The sequence below is a fragment of the Electrophorus electricus genome, chromosome 1 (assembly GCF_041902795.1).
Source record: "Electrophorus electricus isolate QZ-2024a chromosome 1, ASM4190279v1, whole genome shotgun sequence".
NCBI classification, from domain to species: domain Eukaryota; kingdom Metazoa; phylum Chordata; class Actinopteri; order Gymnotiformes; family Gymnotidae; genus Electrophorus; species Electrophorus electricus.
In genome coordinates, this window is record NC_137497.1 from 16,367,506 (window position 1) to 16,391,220 (window position 23,715).

The window sequence follows — 23,715 nt, forward strand, 5'->3', positions numbered from 1 at the left end:
GGGTCCCTGATTTGAATGTTATTACCCGAAGCACACCATACCTCGATATTATCTCCTTGGCTAGGATTTTAACCACAGTGCGGGCGTCTTCCTTAGAACAAGGAAACACATCAGTTCACTTGGAAAACCTGTCTACAATCGCTAGCAAGTACTTTCAACTGACTGAAAGGGATATTCAGGAGCCGGTAAGGTATCATATTTGGCTTGTGTTTTACCTTGGTTGCTTCTGGCACAGGTTAAACAGCAATCTAGGAGGAGTTTTACAGTTATATGTGTTGCAGGTATACAAAACTGTTTTTAAATGTTAGCCGTCACCCCCTTTGTGCGATGTGAAATCCCATGAAAATGATGCACAAGAAATGGCAAAATACATTTAGGAACGGTGACATGCCCCTCCAGGTCACAGATTAGACCATTTTAATCAGGACTACAGCCCTAATCAACCCAGTGAGAGCAGTCCTGTTGTGTACCCTGAGTTTGTAAGAAACGCAGATTGATATTATTCGGCACAAAGCAATGAGAAAACATGGCGATCGCTTCACACATCAAGGATATAGTGTACGGGCATGAGGGAGCATTCACAGCTGACCAACGTGGGATCTCATCTGCTGAAGCATTGCCAGTGGCCGTGTCATACTCAGAGGTTGAGTCATGACCTTTGACCTTTAACGATAGCCAGCCGAGCTGGTAGTGTACATGCAGACAAAGGTGCAGACACTAGTCCTGGATTAGAAATGGTCTTGCCGTCCGAGGTGCGGAACCCCCTGGAGTGCCAAATCTTAACAAAGTTATGAGCAACCCCAAACGCATAATGGGAATCAGTGTAGATGGTGACAACCTGATCCCGGAGTAGATGGCAGACCCTGGTAAACGCCATCAGCTCAACTGCTTGAGCAGACCTATAAGGGAGAGAGTAAGCCTCCCAAATGAGGTTAGGCAGAGAGCAGACAATAACCACAGGGAAATTCAGAGTCAGACGGTTTAAAACATGGGCCATCTACAAAAATGTGATAAACGCCTATTTTTAATATCAGTCATGTTAGGAGGCATAACTCTACACAGTTTCTCACCCAGCATCATGAATAGAGCAGAAATATTCACGGGGTGGCTGGAGCCGTGCTCCGAAGTCTCAACCTACTGTAGAGGCGAGGTTAGTAGAGAGGGTGGGTGTGGCTTGTCGTCCAATCTTCCTCCAGAAGTCCCCCTCTCACTTTCCTGCTTCAGCTCAGATGTGTGTGTGGCCTTCGAAACAGAAACATCTGCCTGAGCAGTGGCCTGTCTTATCAGTGCACGCTTCACAAGTGGAGGAGGATCCTTTCAGCTGTGTGGCAGCAAAAACAGCTATTTCAGTCCCAGGAGTCTTATTGAGTTTTACACCATGTGCCTTGTCCCACACCGGCTTGGCCTTATTCCAGGTCTGCCAAGAATTCTTCATATATTGAAAGTCCCAGCTAGGGTCCCCATATCCCTCATAAATAAACATAGCACTAAGCACTATAAACTCCTGTTGAAAAGAAATCTGAATACTTCTTGTATTTGCATGTATAGTGTTGTATTTGCATGTATAGTGTTCACTGTTTATAAAAAACAATATGGTGATGTAAAAGTATACTGTAAATTTCATTATTATTTCACTCTTGGCTAAATAATAAACCCAACCAACTAGACTGAAATTACACAGACATGGGGAGCAGTTGTTTTTGTAGTCAGGATAAATCAATTCTAAAGGAGTTCCTTCTAAAAGAAGCTGCTGACCTGCTCCCTGCGCTCTTCCACATTCTTAGAAGTGTCCCAGCCTTTGCGTGTGTTGAACTTGGACACCTAACTAGTAAATAAAGGTTTAGCAATTTTACAAAGAACCGTAATGAAAATCAAGCTGCACTGATGGAAGAAATAATGTTAGCTAGCTACAGCACCCTTATCGATGGTTTAGCTCGCTGGTCGCCAACCAGTCTATCTATCAAGTCGATCTCACATGTCTAATTTGCTCATAATTCAGAATATGATATTATGTTTATCGATGAAAAGGTTGGTGACCACTGGATTAGGCAGTCAATTAACAAAAGTGTTATCCCAACTAGCTAGCTAGGTTAGCTAAGGTTAGCTAAGGTTAGCCAGATGGTTTAGCCCGCTAGCATTGCTGTATCGCTAACATAACCTACACACAGCTCGTTCAAGCCTTTGAAAAACCTCCCTAAAAATGTTCAAATATCCAGTTACAACTACTTTCAAATTTTACAAAGAGCTAACCAGCTAACAGCTAGAATTCTGCAGATTGCTACGTTGTGTACTTACGTTTGTGCCGCTGTTTGTGTGTTGTGTACGGTTCAATCATAGCAAAGACCGTTTCTGCTTGGATAAAAGTGCCTTTGGCTCCCAACTGCAGTATGTCCTACCAGTCCCGCGCAAAATCTAATGCCTCCTGTCGGTAATCCGAGTTATGGATGTGACACCGTTTTCGTATTATGTTAAATGTTTAATAGTGTTCACTGCTATATTTGTATGTGAGTGGCACTTGTGTTGTCCGTGTTTAATGTTAATAAATGTTTGACAAACACAAGGGAGTCTGTGCGTCCTGCCCCGCGCCCTGCGGCACTCGGGCCAGCAGCAACGTTACACGAAATAATGTTGGTGATTGCTGACTTAAGCTCTACTCAGTACGTTCAAGAAGAACTATCTTCTAATGTTTATTTTGTTTTTTAAATAGCATGACATTCAACTGTAGAGGCAAAAAGTGTGGAAATACTTTAACAATGACAAAGATTAAGTACTTTAACGTTTAGTATTTATGAGGAGTTGTGAATGCTGAGATGTCCACCACTAAGTTTAATAAAATGGATTTTACAAAAAACAAAAAAACAAAAACGTTCTTGTACTGAATAAAAGTGGAGGTCTTCTTTCACCTTTGCAGTGTTCTCTCTCTCTCTCTCTCTCTCTCTCTCTCTCTCTCTCTCTCTCTCTCTCTCTCTCTCTCTCTCTCTCTCTCATATATATATATATATATATAATCATTTTTACTGGTGTGTAAATGCATAATTGAAGCAATGACTTTGTATTTCATGTGACACAAAAATCTGCTGATTATTTAAACAAATCAGAAGCCTCTGAGTCATAAACAAATGCCTAGTGCCAGAAGCATTTTATAGTCCCATATGTGCAAGCTGAACAATATTCATAATTTGCTGTTGTTTTAGTCCTGTGCCTGAAAATCCTTTGTCATGGAGAATAATGCATGGTGTTGTAGGATAATGTATGTCTTGGACTGTTTCTCGATGAGGCAATAAATGAACAAAATATGGAAATATTAGTTTTAGCTCTCAGCATTTCTTGTGTTTAAAGGGTCTTAGGCTAGTGATATGTGCATTAATTTTTCTGTGATGTTCTTCTATCATTCTATGCTACTCTGTTGTCTTTCAGTAACAGTTCCAAAAATTCTGCCTTTGCTTTAGTTCTGCTTTATTAATATATTTGCTTGTGAGAGAATTAGACCAGGGACAAGCATGATATCTCAAACATTTCCTGAGATGTCAATGTTACTCTTCATGAATCTTCATAAATCAAAAACACACTGAGGAACTCTGGCCACATTTCATTTGAGCATACCCATGCACTGTGTAATCTTCAATATGCAATAGTAGACTAATTAAATAAGTTGTACATTTTTCAGGTTATTAGCATGGAACATATACTTTCAAAGCATCGGCACAGTGGAGGCACTGAGATAGTGAGTGTTGCAAGTGTGTCGTGCCCAGCAGGGTGGCTGGAGTTTTCCTGCATGTCACTGTCACTGCAGAGTGGTCAGCCACCCAAAATATATTGGCAACTGCAGTCGTTTGGTCAGAAGCAAACCACTGATAAAGGGCTAGAAAATGTGTAGAAATGTGGATGGCGGCAGAATGGACCATGGACTCTAACTATGCAACCACAAGGTGCCTCTTGTAACGCTTGGAGTTAGTCCTATTTAAATTATGCTCCAACCCAGATTAGCAAAGAGCTTTGGCACTGGTAGAGAGAAGCCTGTGAAGCATGTGGAGGAGACGCGAGTCAGACTCAACTCAGTTATGCAATAATCTTGCCGGTTTATTCACTACGTGACAGCGGCTTGCTCTTGGAATCCTGTTGACAGTGCATACATGAAATGTAGAAACGTCCAAAGCTCATAAACACATTAACAGAGAAATGAAATGAAGGACAAAAGAATCGCTGGGTCCAGTAAGGTCCGTCATGTACGGTACAAAAAAAAGTCTTCTCCTGTGTGGCATTCATGCACATGCATTTTACGTAAAACACAACTTAAAGGGACAGCAGACAAATTACTGCCCGATACACTCTACACAGCAGTAGGTATTTAGAATATAGTGCTGTGAGAGTGTATACACAGCAGTAAATTCTGTTTCTATTTCTATTTCTATGTGTATCAGAGGGTTTCTTCTAAAACCACTAGGAATGTTCAAAACACCTCTGCATCATACAGAGAACTGGCACAGCCAATAGGAAGGAAGCTTTCATACCGGGGGTGGAGAGAGCAGCGGAAAGTTCATTAATATTCATAAAGCTGTTAACACAATAGGAGCGGGCACTGGCGCAGCCAATCACACGCTACTGTGTAAGTGATTTGTAGCTAGCTAGTGTTTGTCCACACTCCAATTATAATCAGTCGTTAGGCTTACTGACCTTTAGAATTCACATCAAAAGACGAGAGGCGCTAGTAGATATGGAAAAGAGGAAAGGTGGCTGCACAAAGCTGCCACCAATAAGACCAAACCACAGTGCTCAGAAAGCAAACAACGTTCAGGTACGTGTATACACATTTTATTTAAATGCTGAAATGAAGGCACATGTGTTTTTGAATCTTTAAATTATATGGGATACCTTAAAAATATTTGTACTGGTGCCTCAAGAATGAAACAAATAGAAATACATTTTTAGTACATTTTAATAAAAAGTTGTTAGGCTATGATGGAAGGTTGTGTATGGTTATGTGTGCTTGTGTGTCAGTATGTAGATTCTTGTGTGAAAAATACCTTGTATACTTTGTTTAGGCTCTTGATGTGGGTGTGCACAGTCCAGAAACTAGAGACAGCACACATTTTGCTCCACTTGTTCTACCTCCAATCAATGGTAGCCATCCACTACCATTTCAGAGAAAAAAAGGTAAAGAACTATAAAGTCTATACATTCTAGAGAAAATTACATGGCAATTCATTCCTGTTGGTTTTTAACACATGGTTTCATATGAAGTGTCGTAATATATTTTTAAACTGAGCCTTCTCATCTGAACATAGCTCAATTTCAAGATGGCAAAATCAGATGTTGCCATCTGTTAATTAATAGAACTGGATGATTCTTTAGTATAACTCTGCCCCATAAATTTAGCTTCATATGAGCAGCTGCAGAAGACTGGTCTGGATGGATGTCATGACATTGAAGCTTCCAAAGAGCAGCTGGAGATAGAGAGATATAATCTTGAAGCTGAGTATAAGGAACACCAAGCGCTTCTGCAGAGCCTCCTGTCAGAAAGGGATGAACTCTGCCAGTTGAACAGCGAGCAGCAGATGATAATAGCTGACTGGTTGGAAAGGGAAAACGTGCCAATGCCTGTGTGTACAAGGCGGAGTCGCCATGGCTACCAGGACCAGCTAAAAATTCTAGAGGACCTAAAGTTGCAGTGGCAGTGCAAATCACAGCTCTACCAGCAGCAAGCTGAAGAACTCCGGCCCCGGTGCCAGGAGAAGAAGAAGCAGTGGGACTGTGAATATCAAGCCTTCATCATGATGATGCAAGAAGTAGTCGTTGCGGCTCTCGCCCGGCGGCTGGGAAACGGGCAGCTCTTGTTGAGGTGAAACGGCTCCTTGCAGCTGAGCTGAAGACGGAGAATAAGCTCACTGCTGCAAAAATACGGAACCTTGCGCTGCAGATGAGGGTACAAAGCCGGGAAGAAGCTATTGGAGAACTGGAGGAGAGGACAAAGGCTGAAAAACTGAAATTTGAAAATGAGAATTATAAGACTATGATCTTGGAGTATGAAGAGGAGGTTATTCGAATAAAGAAAGGAATTACCAGCACTAGAGAGGTATGACGTCCTATTAAACTCAGTAGATTAAGACTAATGTGGGTGCAACTTCGGTTGATTTTTTAGATAGCCATGGAACTGTCAAGTAGACTTGAAAACATAACAAGACCCATCCCATAAATCCCAACACAAAACTTGGAAATTTCGAGCCCCCGTTTAAAACTGAAAATGCAGTAAATTTATTGCCACGGAGTAGGATGGGAAGATGTATTGTACAGTAGTAGAGTCTTGAAGGCATAGAAAATAATCTCAGTATTGTGTACCTCCACTCTCAGTTCCAGTCACATCTCAAAGAAACGATCAACTTTGTGCAGCTGGAGATCCAGGCCAAACTAGCCAATCTGGCCAAGATAAAGGCAATGATCGGCAACAAGCGGAAAGCTCTGGCAGGGGTAATGATAACTAAAGATAAGCTGCGTGCAGACAATCTGCGCCAGTACCAGCGCTGCAGCCTGCTGGGAAACAAGAAGCTGCTCCAGGATTTTGGGAAGGTGAAGGATGCATGCGAGGACCTGCAGAGCCAACTAGACATTCTCAAGAGGCAGCATGAAAAGCTCTCTGTCAAGTGTAGCACAGTAAAGAGCAAGCTGAAGCAGAGCAGGCCACTGCAGCATTGTGTATAACACAGTTGAACACACACGTGTACACGTATATACACAAACATGCTGTATGCTCTTTGTGCAGAACTAAAATAAAAACAGTACACTGTTATATTTGAAAATAGTGCATTGCCTTTTATATTTGAAAGTTGACAAAATATCTGATATATGTGTGTTTGTGTGTGTGTGTGTCTGTCTGTGTGTGTATATGTTACTTTCCAGGGAATAAAATTGTCTGTACATGTTTAAAAAATGTCAGCATAAGAAGTCAGTATAACTTTGGGAAGGAAGACTATGTTCCAAACACAAGTCACTCGTTGTCTTCCCGTGAATCAAATAAACACATCAGTATAATGGATTGTAATTGACATGGTATGCCAATATTGTACGTTTAGTATTCATGTTTGAAGAATTACATAACTTTTGCTCTCTTAGCCTTCATCTTTATTCAAGGCTTTATGACTTATCTTGGGATATGCATCAAACCTTACCAATGTACTGCTAGTCAGATTCTCTCCACCTAGTTCCACAGTTAAATTGTGCCAGATTCTGACATCATTGTGCGATTCAACACAGCTGGCATGTACACTATTATAGCTGTAATTAAGGGAGCCACGCTAAAGACCACAAATTACTGAAGAAAAGATATCTGACATTTAAGGAGAGAGACTCAGAGCTGAGTCCTACTGAGAGAGCAGCTCCGTGACTTCTTCATCCAAAAGTTCAGTAGACAGGCGAATCCCAAAGTTACAATCATCTATGTTATGCTAATTTTTGCTGATATGACTTCAAAACCATCCCCACTCTAACCAATTTCTTTGGGTTTGCCAGTAAGACTAGTTGACCATAGCATAAAGATAATGTTTTGTTCTGTCCTATTTGTTGATATTTCAAACTGAATAGTAAGAAAAGGCAATACACAGTGACCAATAAGCAATAAAAAGTTAATGAAAAGCTACAGACACACTGTTAAATGGGCTGACCCAGATATTTATCACCAGAGACCTAGAGCCCTAAACACTTGCCCAAGTCATTGTTTTGACTTATCTGGGTCCTAATCAGATGATTCATACTATAGCTAAGCAATTTGACCCAGGAGTACATTTCACTGTGCATCATTTTTAAAACCATGACAAAAACAATACAGTTTTCCATCTATGTCACCAGCCCAACACACAGCCAGTCTCATCGATGGAGCTTTCATAACTTAGAAAGGACCAGCTCAATAAGCCCTTGGTGCTAGATGCTATACACAAATGGTGCACTGTCTGAACTGGACCTAGAGTAGGAAATGAAAAGTAATTAACTAGTAATAGTAAAAGCATGGACTGAGAGATTTATTGAGTCCAATCCCTCTCTCGTTCCATCTCTCTCTATCTCTCTCTCTCTGAGGCATTTTCATTATTTATTGCCTAGCTAACAAATCTGCAGAGACATCTTAAAACCTCTGAGTTCAGCTTGATAAAGAAAATGTTTTTAACCCAACAAAAACCCAATCTGTTTACTGAAAGGTTAAAGCTCATTTTCTTAAAGAGCAGGGTGCAGCGTTGATCTCTAGCTTGCAGACCACATCTATACCAGATCCATTCCTGAGTCACCTGCTACATGCTAGCTAGCTTAGCTACCTTTGTGGATTTTCAACTTTCATTATTAGGTTTTACACGTGTGATGTTTACAGCGTGTACTGTTTCTGATACACGTTGGCTTGATTTTCGTGTGATTGAATGAGCAGATAAATTGATTAAAATCTAAAGGGAAAAAACCTTGAACCGTGCAAGGTTTAGCAGGTTTAGCAAGTTGATATTGATGTAGAGATGGTACTTGTGGCATAATTATGATGTAATAAAGGGGCTGTGAAGTCACACAAGTTATCACATTAATCACGCCTTTCACCATTCCCATAGTACTCATTTGCTTCGTTGCTGCTTATTGTAATTGGCTGAGGTCTGTTCCCCAAAAACTAAAAGGCTTATCGATTTTTAGAATTCACATCAAAAGACGAGAGGCGCCAGTAGATATGGAAAAGAGGAAAGGTGGCTGCACAAAGCTGCCACCAATAAGACCAAAACACAGTGCTCAGAAAGCAAACAACGTTCAGGTACGTGTATACACATTTTATTTAAATGCTGAAATGAAGGTGCATGTGTTTTTGAATCTTTAAATTATATGGGATACCTTAAAAATATTTGCACTGCTGCCTCAAGAAAGAAACAAATAGAAATACATTTTTAGTACATTTTAATAAAAAGTTGTTTGGCTATGCTTGTGTGTCAGTATGTAGATTCTTGTGTGAAAAATACCTTGTATACTTTGTTTAGGCTCTTGATGTGGGTGTGCACAGTCCAGAAACTAGAGACAGCACACATTTTGCTCCACTTGTTCTACCTCCAATCAATGGTAGCCATCCACTACCATTTCAGAGAAAAAAAGGTAAAGAACTATAAAGTCTATACATTCTAGAGAAAATTACATGGCAATTCATTCCTGTTGGTTTTTAACACATGGTTTCATATGAAGAGTTGTAATATATTTTTAAACTGAGCCTTCTCATCTGAACATAGCTCAATTTCAAGTTGGCAAAATCAGCTGTTGCCACCTGTTAATTAATAGAACTGGATGATTCTTTAGTATAACTCTGCCCCGTAAATTTAGGTTCATATGAGCAGCTGCAGAAGACTGGTCTGGATGGATGTCATGACATTGAAGCTTCCAAAGAGCAGCTGGAGATGGAGAGATATAATCTTGAAGCTGAGTATAAGGAACACCAAGCGCTTCTGCAGAGCCTCCTGTCAGAAAGGGATGAACTCTGCCAGTTGAACAGCGAGCAGCAGATGATAATAGCTGACTGGTTGGAAAGGGAAAACGTGCCAATGCCTGTGTGTACAAGGCGGAGTCGCCATGGCTACCAGGACCAGCTAAAAATTCTAGAGGACCTAAAGTTGCAGTGGCAGTGCAAATCACAGCTTTACCAACAGCAAGTTGAAGAACTCCGGCCCCGGTGCCAGGAGAAGAAGAAGCAGTGGGACTGTGAATATCAAGCCTTCATCATGATGATGCCAGAAGTAGCCGTTGCGGCTCTCGCCCGGTGGCTGGGAAAGCGGGCAGCTCTTGTTGAGGTGAAACGGCTCCTTGCAGCTGAGCAGAAGACGGAGAATAAGCTCACTGCTGCAAAAATACGGAACCTTGCGCTGCAGATGAGGGTACAAAGCCGGGAAGAAGCTATTGGAGAACTGGAGGAGAGGACAAAGGCTGAAAAACTGAAATTTGAAAATGAGAATTATAAGACTATGATCTTGGAGTATGAAGAGGAGATTATTCGAATAAAGAAAGGAATTACCAGCACTAGAGAGGTATGACGTCCTATTAAACTCAGTAGATTAAGACTAATGTGGGTGCAACTTCTGTTGATTTTTTAGATAGCCATGGAACTGTCAAGTAGACTTGAAAACATAACAAGACCCATCCCATAAATCCCACCACAAAACTTGGAAATTTCGAGCCCACATTTAAAACTGAAAATGCAGTAAATTTATTGCCACGGAGTAGGATGGGAAGATGTATTGTACAGTAGTAGAGTCTTGAAGGCATAGAAAATAATCTCAGTATTGTGTACCTCCACTCTCAGTTCCAGTCACATCTCAAAGAAACGATCAACTTTGTGCAGCTGGAGATCCAGGCCAAACTAGCCAATCTGGCCAAGATAAAGGCAATGATCGGCAACAAGCGGAAAGCTCTGGCAGGGGTAATGATAACTAAAGACAAGCTGCGTGCAGACAATCTGTGCCTGTACCAGCGCTGCAGCCTGCTGAGAAACAAGAAGCTGCTCCAGGATTTTGAGAAGGTGAAGGATGCATGCGAGGACCTGCAGAGCCAAATAGACATTCTCAAGAGGCAGCATGAAAAGCTCTCTGTCAAGTGTAGCACAGTAAAGAGCAAGCTGAAGCAGAGCAGGCCACTGCGGCATTGTGTATAACACAGTTGAACACACACGTGTACACGTATATACACATACATGCTGTATGCTCTTTGTGCAGAACTAAAATAAAAACAGTACACTGTTAGATTTGAAAATAGTGCTGTGCCTTTTATATTTGAAAGTTGACAAAATATCTGATATATGTGTTTGTGTGTGTGTGTGTGTGTGTCTGTCTGTGTGTGTATATGCTACTTTCCAGGGAATAAAATTGTCTGTACATGTTTAAAAAATGTTAGTATAAGAAGTCAGTATAACTTTGGGAAGGAAGACTATGTTCAAAACACAAGTCACTCGTTGTCTTCCAGTGAATCAAATAAACACATCAGTATAATGGATTGTAATTGACATGGTTTGCCAGAATTGTACGTTTAGTATTCATCTTTGAAGAATTACATAACTTTTGCTCTCTTAGCCTTCATCTTTATTCAAGGCTTTATGACTTATCTTGGGATATGCGCTGTTTGTCTCTTTGTGAGAGAGAGAGAGAGAGAGAGAGAGAGAGAGAGAGAGAGAGAGAGAGAGAGAGGGGGGCTTACTGTGTGGCTGTTTCAGCCTACATCAGTGTCTGTCAGTAGCACATGGTCACTGTTTCCTGTCTTCTCCTTCTTTGTGTCTGAACTCCTCCTGCCGTCTCTGACTCGCGTCTCTTCCATTTGTCTTTGTAGAGTGAATCAGTTTCAGTTTAAATAGAACTAATAACAGTTAATGGAAAAATAGTAATGAGTCATCAGAAGCCAAAATCAGTTAAATTTTTGGTTTTGTTTGTTCTGTTACTTTGTATAGTGAATTTGTAAAATTCTCTGTGTGTGTGTGTGTGTGTGTGTGTGTGTGTGTGTGTAATGAGTATGTATGTTAGAGTTGGCAGTAGCATTTGTTAGTTCTATGTTACTGTAAATATTCCTAAGAGAGATGGAGAGGAAAGAGAAGAATCAGGGTGAGAGAGAGAGGGAGGGAGGGAGGGAGGGAGAGAGGGAGGGAGGGAAGAATAGCTACTGCAATAGTTGCCGTTTAAGTCAGATTCAGCCTGAGCAAACAGCAAACAGCTACTTAACTTCAGTTAGGCTGTCGAAGCACTCCCGTCTAACAGCGAATCATCTCACCACCTGATCTAAAAGACAGACTACTCACTGAGATCATTCTGCTCCTAGACTGACTGACAGTGGAGCCTGTTGACTGTGGTGACATTCGACACGGCTCATAATAGTGCTGTAAAGGACCACAAGCCGTTCGTGTTCCAGCTCCCTCATGTATCCCGACACGCGCGTTACTTTTAGCTGAGTTGAGGTCCTTCAGCAACACGGCACACATCATTATGGCATTAACTGCTACTGAATTGCTGTGGGGTTTCAGCAGCGTGATAAAGGTCAGAAGGTCAGCCTCGTGCCTCTTCTCTTTTCAGCCTGCAGAAGCAGAAGGTTTGATGAAGGTCCCCTCCTCTTCCTCTTGCCTCTCCTCCTCTTCCTCCTGCCTCTTTAGCCATGTGTATAAAATCAGTGGGGGAATCAGTGACAGTCCCTGTGCAGAGCCTGAAGAAGCAGACATGTCATGGACATGGACCAGGAGGTGGAGATCTCTCCCTGCTGCTCACTGTGGGAGTGGCCTAAGACACACCACTGATGAGGCTTGCTGTGGCAGAAAGAAGCTATCACACACACACACACACACCTCAGTGATCTGCCCTCATCGAGTCTACCATCAGGCTGAATCACAGCACAAATCTTGTCCTTTTGAGCCCCTAGAGCCCCCAACTCTGTGCCCTTCTTCTTTTAACACCTCACTGGCTCTTGGGTTTGTCTATTACTGGGTGCGTCTGTGTCTTGTTTCACCCCTCAAACACAGCACTTCTACTGCACCATTATACATCCTAGTTTATCCACTCATTCCTGTTAAATACATGGAGAACAGGAGCAGGCCTATTTAAGAGTCCAAATCCACACTGAGGGTGTAGGGGATTTACACTCACTCAGTCTATTAGTCAAAGACTCCATCTAGGGCCTGGTCCCCCTCTTCACCATCCCTCCTTCTGCTGCTGTCATCTCCTCCGGACGGAGCGCAGGGCTCCGGGTAAATGCAGTAGGAACACAGTGCGTTGTCTAAACATATGGGCCTACCAAATAGTCTCCCCCTTACAAGCCCTGATAAGAATGCTCTTGTGTTGTAGAGTCAACTGGGAGGGTCTGTCAGACTGGAGATCAAAGCTGCTTTGTATTCCTGAAGCTGAGCAGGTTGTGAGCGTGTGTATCTGCCTTCATGTGTGTGCAGGGACAGAAGACTGTAAGACAGCAGTCACTTCCAATGATCAAGTCCACCATTTCAGTCATTTTCTTTTGGTTCCTTCATTTTAACAGGGCCACCCTGTTAAAATCTCCATAGCCTGTTTGGATTCAAAACCAAAGAAGCTGGTCTTCCTGTGTGTGGCTCATCTATAACTCATGGACTCATAAGAACCCTGCAACCTGTGTGTGTGTGTGTGTGTGTGTGTGTGTGTGTGTATCTATGTATGTATGTATGTGTGTATGTATGTATGTGTATGTGTGTGTGTGTGTGTGTGTGTGTGTATGTATGTATGTATGTGTATGTGTGTGTGTGTGTGTGTGTGCGTGTGTGTGTGTGTGGGTTTGGTTTGGCCCCACAGTAAAAGTGCAGATGTGTAAATCTCCCCCAGTCACCAGTCCGTTATTATCCAGCAGGTCTAGTCCGTGGCTGGGAAATCCAATATTGATCCGATCAAATCCAGTCCACATATCGGCTCTCAGCAATATTCCTGAACCTGCAATGATCACTGTTCATCAATGTGTATATTACATCGCCTGTGCATCTGACAGCTCACCACTGAAGCTCCAAACAGTTTTCCAGCAAGTTGCACAAAATTGGTCCACATCAGGGAGTGCCCCCTCACCACACTAGACCATGAAAGATATACCATCAGGACAGCACCCATCCGCCTAACTCACAGGGTACTTCTGTGCGCTGAGTCCGGATAGAGACAGTGTGGGCTTGTTTAACAGGGTACCACCTTTCTCTTTCAAAGTTTGAGGTTACGGACAGCACTTGACATGATAATTAAAGAAAGAAGATAACTCTGTAATTCTCTGTGGATTTGAATCCAGCAGTAAGCAACCCCCCCCCCCCCCCTTAGGAAATATAATTTTTAATTTGATTCATTTAGATTAAAGTTAGTTAATTTTCTGGAAAATAAATGGGCTTGTTGGGATGGCTCTTTATTAAGGTGTATGCGTGTGTCATATCACCAGATTCCTCATCACACTACAATACTCAGCAGGCTGTTTGTCACCCAACCCAGGACTCAACCAGTCATGAAAATCTCATCAGATCATCATCACCCGAATATTGAACTCACATGTGTATCATTTAGGAACAGGTATATAAGCTGGTCTAAAACTTCATCACATTCCAAAGTGTTTCCTCCAGTTTTCCGTATATGCCAAGCACTTTTTCCGTGATTCCATTTCTGTGTATCGTACCTTGGATTTTTTGTTTCTCATTACTGATTTTTGCCTGCCCCTTTGGATACCTTTGCCTGGAGTTTTTGGATTATCTTTCTGGTTTTGGATATGGACTGTTTCACCACGATTCACACTACTCTCGCTACCTGGCCCATCTTGTTGCAAACTTTTCTTTCTTTCACTATGTGGAACCACAATAAAATCCTGTCATTTATTGGTATGTCATATAGCAAACATGTTTAAAATGTTGATTTGTGTATGTGTCCGATTTGGTACTGAAAGCCTTCATTCCAGATACCTCTGCCTTTCCCTTCATGCAGTGATTTTATTTTATACTAATGCAATGCCTTTTAAATACATTATTTTATTATTCACATTTTACAAGGTTTCAAAAATCCAAATTTAGACTATTGATAATATATCAGTGCATTAGTTTGGTTTCAGAAAATAAAATTTGTGATATCATTCATCTCTAGCAGTGAGAGTCTACATAGAGACTATATAGATCATCTGTTGATATTCAGTTTGCGTTAGCTTTCCTTTAGCCTTCATCAGTGCTCAGTTTCTGACCACAGAGCTGCTGTTGTCTGGATAAACCCTGTGGCACTATCATGGCAGTGTTAACGCTATGTTGAGAATTTGCTTTAAAAGAAAACAACAGTTATCAGCTGTCCTGTGGTCAGAAACTGATTAATGTGGAGCAGAGCAGCCAAGGACTTGCACACTAACAGATAAGCAACAGTCTGCAATCGCACACCTCTACCGCGAACCCAAGGCAGGTGGAGATTGTGTGAACTCTTTAAAAGTTTCTATATTTCTACATAAATATGACGCAAGATGTTTTTTTTTGTTTGTTTTTGTTTTTTGCTTTTTTTGCTGCCCACTGATTGAAAACACCTTCAAATTAACTGCTTATCTTAGAGGTTCACGTATTTTTGCCACTTACAGATATGTAACATGAGATCACTTCTGTCATTAAATAAATGAGTACGTATTATATTTTGTCTAATTTGTTTAATCTGGTTATTTCTATTGGCTTTTATGACTTATGTGAAAATCTGATGATGTTTAGGTATTTATACAGAAATATCTAAAGGGTTCAATTTTTAAGCACCACTTTAGGAGTGGAAGGTAGATGCTAAAGTTGATAAAACCCTTTACTGCAATGTAAAACAATATAACCATTTATTCTTCATTTGATTACATACCCAGAGTTATTTTATCGCAGACATGCACAGGGTCTTCAGCTAAGACAATTCGACATGATCAGTGATGGCATAGCTGGCAGTTCATGAGCACTATTGAAGACAAAAGGTTGCAACCCTGCTGGCACGGTGTCCGTCATCTTCTTTAGATAAAAACAACACATTCTGAGGGATCCAATGTAGTTTTTCCCAAAAAAGTCAAATAGCACTGCCTGGATGCTGGACAGTAGACCTAGAGGAGGATCTAAGCACACTAACCTGCTCCACAAAGAAGAGGCTGCCAGGTTGTTATAAATAAGAACACGTCCTTTATACGACAGTTGAGGCCTGGCTATGAAGCCAGGGCTTAAGCCAAAGGCTGCTACAGCCTTCCATAGATATTTGTATTAATAATCATGTTTGTGATTATTTAAACTCTTGTCAGTGTGCATTATTGTCAGTCATTTTCACGTCCATGTTCATGGTTATTGTTCCTGTTAGATTTCATGTTTGTGTCTCTGTCCACTGTCTCAATGCCTGTGTTTGTGTTCACTGCTTGTGTTAGATGTGAGTGCCGATGTTTTCAATGTTGGTCAATAAATGTTTGTCTCTGTCGAGTGAATCTGTACATCCTGCTCCTTGCCCTTATGCACTCGGGCCATTATAAATACAAGGAAGCATTTCTTTCCTGATATCATTCTGACACACAGGTAAACAGGAATGGAAAAGACCTCCTGCAGCTCTGTCAAAGTCTGGGTTCTGTACATTGTCAATGGTAGGTTACAAGGGGACTTTTGGGGAGATCCACCTTTTGCTCACCTCTTGGCAATACGGTCGATTACATGATTACTCAGTACATTCACTGTAAAGCCACTAACCCCTCTGTCTGATCACAGCCAAATCACTGTTTTGATTAATAGGACAGAGACTAACAGTGCTGCACCCACACAAACCAGTAAGCTGTGTAATACCAGGAGACCATACGTGGGCCCAAAACACCACAGAGGAGTTCCAGAAAGCAATCAGCTCTCAAGAAATTCAAACACTTTTAGACACATTTCTGGACATCACATACACTTACAAAGATTAATTATATTTTAGTACAACTGTCCAAAAATGTAACCTAAGACAAGTAAGGAACAAACCAAAAAAACTAGAGATGATAGATGGTTTGACAAAGAATGTCAATTAGGAAAGAATTGAGAAAGCTATCAAATCAAAAACCCAAAAACCCAAATAATGCAGATTTATGCCTTCAGTATTGTGAAACACTGAGACTCTACAAACATACACTCAGAATAAAAAAAGTACAATACACACAAGCACAACTGACACTATTTGAGGAGTCCATAAACACTAATAGTTTTTGGGAACACTGGAACACTCTTAATAAATCTAAATCAGATGAATTCGCTATTCAAAACAGTGATGAATGGATAATACATTTTAAATCTCTCTACAATCAATTACTCAAAAATACAAGACCAGAACAAAGCATATAACTGAAAAACTGAATATATTAGAACAAGCAATAAAATACTTTCAGAATCCATTAGACACACCCATTACTGAACGGGAATTTAGAAATAAAATTTCTACTCTTAAACCAATAAAAATCAAGTGTTCCTAATGGCATTTGAAATGAAATGATTAAACACACAAATAAAAAAATCCAATTGGCCACCCTCAAACTCTTCAACATGATTCTGAGTGTAGGTTACTTCCCTGACATCTGGAGTCAAGGTCTTATAACACTTATTTTCAAAAATGGAGATAAATTTGACCATAACTACAGATGTATCTGAGTGACCAGTAATCTGGGGAAGGTACTCTGTGATATTATTAATTCAAAAAAGACAGATCTCAGAGAAACACACCACGCTTCACATTATGGACACAAACAATAGAAACCGGTACAAATTACAATTTCTTAGGATTAAAGATTAGTTCAACTGGAAACGTCAATCCAGCAGTCAATGAACTGAGAGACAAAACACATTCTATGCAATCAAACGTCAACTTCACATTCAAATACCAATTCAAATTTGGCTCAAAATATTCCAGTCCATTATAGAACCAATTCTGCTGTATGGTTGTGAAATATGGGGGCCACTCACAATGCAACAAACATCCATCTGAAATTATGCACTCTGAATTCTGTAAAAACATCCTAAAAGTGCACAGGAAAACAACAAATAATGCATGTAAAGCTGAATTAGGCCAATTTCCACACCAGGACCAGTCTGAAATACAAACAATCAGACCAACCAAACACTACAAAAATTTAATTACATCACCCATTGGAACACACAAACACAAGCACAAAGCAAAATGCAGTGTTATCTGACCCTAAAATGTCAGTACACTGTAGCAGACTACCTGTACAAAGTGAGTGACATTAAACACAGAAACACATTGACAAAGAACAGACGCAATGAACACAGCCTGGCCGTCCTGACCGGCCAATATAAGAAGTCATGAATGCCCAGAGAGCAGAGACTCTGTCAGCAGTGTAAAGATGATACTGTAGAGACAGAGCTGCACTTTCCCACTGAATGTGAAACATTCAATCAAATATGATAAATGTACTTTATAAAATTTGAGACAATCCACCCCAACTCCAGACTCCAGATGAACTAAGTACGTTGTTACATATGCAAACATAACAGCACACAACAGTAAGTAAACATAACAGTAAGTACTAAAAAGAAGAAGCTCATTTCCTGTCAAGAGCTTTATTTTGAACTTACCTTCTTTCCACAGCTACTATCACTGTTTGCTCTTTGCACTGCACCATATTGCACACCTTCACCCTGAGCTGGATAATTGTATAATTGTACACTGGATATAATCATATTCTTGCTTATTCATTTCCTTTATATTCATTTATTTATCAGGACATATTTATTCATCCAGATTCACATTTATTTATTATTTTTTCCCCAAACAAATTCTGTTTTATATCTTAGACTTTATTTTTCTTCCTTTACAAATCCATTTTAGAATCTATTTCAGTTTAACCTTACAGTTCCCTGATCTCTATATTTTTCTGTATCTCTCAGTTTATGGGCAGAAGTCACCAAAGGCATTTCACTACCAGTTCTACTGTGTATGACTATGTGACAAAGAAACTTTGATTTGATTTAATATGAAGGTATGACGTACGGCGTCACGCACACTGTGACATCATAGAATTCTTCCATTGCCGTTATCCTTAAAATTCTATTGTACAGGAGAGAAGTCCTAAAGGCAGAACTAAAGGCAAACTGATATTATAATATGTTATAATCTGTAGATAAATTATTAATCCAAACTCTTGCAATTGAGCAGATCCATTCACTGTGTAAGCCTACCTGGTTTAGGTTATAGACGAAGGAACCCATTGAAAATCAACTTCTGTCAATTAACAGACTTCCAGTGGTGAGTTCAAACTAGGCTCTGCCTAGTGGGATTTTGACAAGGCTTTACAATAGGTTTACCTATGTCTGCATTACTATTACTAATTATTATCACTACTATTACTAAGTTTAAGTTTGTAATAACAGAGGTTGGCAGTTGATTTAAATGGTAAATAATTAGTTAGCCCAACTGACTGTTGCGGGTCCTGTCATGAGGCTAAATAGTTGTTTGAATTCGAGTAAACAAAAATCTTCCCATATGCAACACTGGAAATGAAATTGCTGTAAAGTAACAGCCAGTTTGAAACAGTCGGCTACTATTCCATTTTACAAAATCGGCTCTTTAGCCTACTGCAAAACCTATTGTGATTGTAAGCCAGTTTTAACTAATGCCACATTATGCAAGTAGCTATGTACTGTATATTATAGGCTATCTTATCTAAATAGTTTATCTTAGTCGATTAAGAGACTTGTTGTATTACGTTATACTTGCGGTTTTAAACAACCGTTTCTTGAATCAAAAGTTGTTCTCTGTGTTATTTTATGAGTCCACGTGGTGATTTGTTCTCTTTGATTTGTTGTCTTTGCTGTCTTAAGCTGTGCTTTTTGTTATACGATGCAGAGCACAATACGGCCAACATAATTAGCATTTGTCATGAAGCCAGATCCCAATGCAGACTACAGCACCCAGCAGCCCATTCGTCACCCAGTCAACGACATGAACAATCAGAGGTGTTTAATCAGATCTGTTTTGTCAGAGTATTGAACCCACCTGTATGTCCTAATTTATAGTGTATATAAGAAGGCTTTGGACTCACAGTCTGTGCGAAATATTGCTGACAATTCATCTCCAAGCATACCGAGCATTCTTTTTGGATAGCCTTTCTATGTATTCCCTGTTTTCATATTTCTGCTTTTAGTCTTGTTGCCTACCCCTTTCGGATTTGTTGCCTGGTTCTTTGTATCTTTGCTCTTTTGGTTTTGGACTGGCTATTTTTCTACATCTTGGATTGCCCCGTTTGTACCTTGGATTATTCCTTTATGTCTGTGCTGTTAATAAATCCCCTGCTTTTTTCATATCCACAAGCATCTGGTTTTGCCCGACTACTGACAGAATACTTCGCCAATATGCAGATAGCGGATTCAGGGGCAGTAAAGGAGGTGATTACTACCCAATGTCAGCTGCTCAACCAACACCAACAGGCACTTGAGAGTTTCACGCAGTCTATGGAAACGATCACTAAACAACAGGTGGATCAACAGGTACAGATGTCGGAATTTAGTCATTGTCTCCGGGAACTTACCTCCAGGTTGCAGATGATGGTTCCTCCTACCCTGTTCAACCCCTCATCAGTTTCTACTGCCGCAGTTCCCAATGCCCCACCGACCCTCCCCATGAGTAAGCCATTAAATTGGCCCTAGAGGAATGGAGACACTGGCTGCAGGCTTCCAATCATCCCTTTCTAGTGATTACGGACCATAGGAATCTGGAGTGAGCAAGAAATCTGAAATCAAATTAGTCCTGTCCATTTAAGAAAGTACTCTTAATCTTATGTGTATAAATCCTTATGTGTATAAAAGACACCTGTCACAGAATCAATCTCTTCCATTCAAACCTCTTGACCACCATGGGCAAGACCAAAGAGCTGTCAAAGGATGTCAGTGACAAGACTGTAGACCTGCACAAGGCTGGAATGGGCTATAAGAACATGAGCAAGAAGCTTGGAGAAAAAGAGACCACTGTTGGCATGATAATTCAAAAATGGAAGAAATACAATATAACAGTCAATCACCCTTGCTCTGGAGCTCCATGCAAGATCTCTAATCATGGGTTAAGGATGATTCTGAGAAAGGTGAGGTGTTTGCCCAGAATTACATGGGAGGGGCTTATTAATGATCTCAAGGGAGCTGGGAGCAGAGTCACCAAGAAAACCATTAGTAACACACTTTACCGTAACGGATTGAGATCCTGCAGTGCCCACAAAGTCTCTCTGCTCAAGAAGGCTCATGTACAGGCCCTTCTAATGTTTGCCAATGAACACCTGAATGATTCAGATAAGGCTCGAGAGAATGTGATATCATATGAGACCAAAATTGAGCTCTTTGGCTTCAACTCGACTCGCCATATTTGGAGGCAGAGAAATGCTGGATATGACCCCAAGAACACCATCCCCACTGTCAAACATGGTGGAAACATTCTGCTTTGGGGCTGTTTCTCTGCTAAGGGTACAGGAAGACTTCACCGCATTGAGGGGCGGATGAACGGGGCCATGTACTGTAGAATCTTGAATGAGAACCTCCTGGCCTCAGCCAGAACACTGAAGATGGGTCATGGATGGGTCTTCCAGCATGACAATGATCCAAAACATATGGCCAAGGCAACAAAGCAGTTACTTAAGAAGAAGCTCAAGATCCTGGAATGGCCTAGCCAGTCTCTGGACCTTAATCCCATAGAAAATCTGTGGAGGGAGCTGAAACTTGAAGAATTTGGAGAGTGTCTGTAAACAGGAGTGGGCCAAAATCCCCCGAGACGTGCGCAAACCTGGTGACCACCTACAAGAAATGTCTGACCTCAGTGATTGCCAGCAAGGGTTTCTCCACCAAGTATTAGTCACGTTTTGCTTGTGGATCAAATACTTATTTCACTTAATCAAATACAAATGAATTTATAACCTTTATTTAATTTTTTTATTTTGGATTTCTTTGTTGATATCCTGTAATAATTATTTTCCCCACTGTGTGTATAATTATTTCCCCACTGTGTGTATAATTATTTTCTGGGAAAATAATTATACACACAGTGGGGAAAATAATTATTTGATCCCCTGCTGATTTTGTGTGTGCATGTGTGCATGTGTGTGTGTGTGTGTGTGTATATATATATATATATATATATATATATATATATATATATATATATATATATATATATATATGCACACACACACACACACATACACAGCTACATGTCTGGCAAATAATTGTGTATTATTTGTAAATGCATGCTTTTAAAGGTTCGCTCCAATGACAAATTCTGCAGTTCTCAGGATTGAGTACATTTTGCCACAAAAGTGTATGAGAACACCCTTCCAAATCATCTCTTTATGGCTCATACACAAACTCATACACAAAACTGGTATGAGATTTTAAAGGACACTTTTTAAATAACCAAATAACTATGGACCCCTTTAATTTGTAATATGCTAGCAGCCAAGCTAGTCCATGCTAGCAGCACCCCACAGACTCCACAGACTCCAGCTAAAAACTCCACAGACTCCAGCTAAAATAAGCCTCTTTCTTTTCACGATGTCCAAAAGTATTGGAAAAATCATCAAATCATTCTTATGGTTGTACAGGTTTCGTCAAACAGCGTCAAACTGATGCAAATCTGTGTAGTGTGCATTTAAGGCAAGTAAGGGGTCTACGTTTTCATCTAAGCCTCCTCTATTTGATGATACTGCTGCCAATCAAGCAGCTTGCCCTGGAAACTCTTGGAAATGCCTGGAAGTAAATGCTAGTCACCCTCCCTCCTCCTTATCCCTTCACACATAGGTGTGAATTGCTGTCACTCCAAGACAATGGCACTGCAACGGCCAATAAAATTCAATATGAAATAGAAAAGGAGGTCTAATGCTCTATTCAGGAACACTTTTACGTCAATAGCATGCATTTTCAGTTAACCAAAGGCTTGCCTCACAGAAGTGAGCATGCAATTAAAGAACTTTACTAACACTCCATATACCATTTAAACATGTCACAGTTGTTTGGATGATAATTGAATTTTCTGTCACAAAATCTGAACTTATTGTATACTGGAAAAATGTTTTAAAAGGCAACTTAAACGGGTAGGCACATTTTTGTGGAAATTTTACCCGAAAAACACGATGTGTTCAGCGTGCAATTTCTGGCGAATGGATGCATGTAGATGGCTGAAAATCGGTAAGCAGGTACTTGTATTAGTCCTAATAAACGCTATGGTGATAAATGTACTGTACTTCAAGAATATTCGATGTTATCAAGTAATTTATTTGAGTATGCCCATTTGGACCCGCCCACTGGCCCGTTGGGGGCATTGGCGCCTATAGGAGTTAAACATGCAGAATTTACAGGGACACCTAAAGTGTCCTTGTAAACCCAAATTCCCTCTAGTGAAGACATGTATTCAGGATTTTTGTCCTTGTAAGACATACTCACCAGAACACACACACACACACACACACACACACACACACACACACACACACCACAAGTGTATGTACAAGCTCTCTGTCTATTTGTGCTTAACTGCCTCAGTGTCAAAGTGTGAGACCTGAGTGATATATAGACAAACAAGACCCTCAGGATTTACACAGATGAGGGAGTTTAAATACAAATTTCTCAGGACTAATATATGTATCTGCTTACTGATTTTCAGCCATCTACATTCAACCGTTCGCTATTCAAATTACTTCACAAGTGTTTTCCAGGTGCAGTCGGCATAACTGGCAGCTGTTTCAACAAATAGAGAACGCTTAGATGAAAACGTAGACCCCTCACTTGTCTTATATGGTCACCCACACATCGTTTGTGCGTTCTCATCAGATAATGTGTCACGCATGCGTGTGTTTGGCGAAACTGACGCAGTCATGGATGTTGTTTTTATTAATTATTTGATCACTAATATGTTTGGAAATCATGGAAAGGAAGAGACTTATCTTAGCTGAAGTTTATGTGGAGTTGTTTGGATACAGTTATGAGCTGGAAGCTGAGAGACAGTTCACTGGCTTTTAGCATGGACTAGCTACTAGGGTTTGCATTGCAAATCACTGGATGTTTCCATTCACTGCTGGTAAAATTTGTAATCCTGCTACAAGTTGTAAGTATAAATGAGAAAGCATACTATATCTTTACAGTATTACAGCATTTACAGTATTACAGTATTTTCCCCCAGCATAACCTTTTACCCTAATAGCAATGAAGATAATATTGATTAATATTTAATAATGAAACTATAATGAAGCTAATGTTGATGTGATGTT

The 23,715-nt window shown here is 40.4% G+C and overlaps 1 long non-coding RNA gene across 1 annotated transcript; it reads right to left on the reverse strand.

Annotated features, from left to right (window-relative positions):
- Positions 1-1,167: 1,167 nt before the first annotated feature.
- LOC145657421 (uncharacterized) lies at positions 1,168-2,377 on the reverse strand. The gene is made up of 3 exons (XR_014123057.1): positions 2,296-2,377; positions 1,756-1,825; positions 1,168-1,321 (listed from the first exon to the last, which is right to left on the reverse strand). It is a non-coding gene; the product is annotated as an uncharacterized LOC145657421 (long non-coding RNA).
- Positions 2,378-23,715: the final 21,338 nt, after the last annotated feature.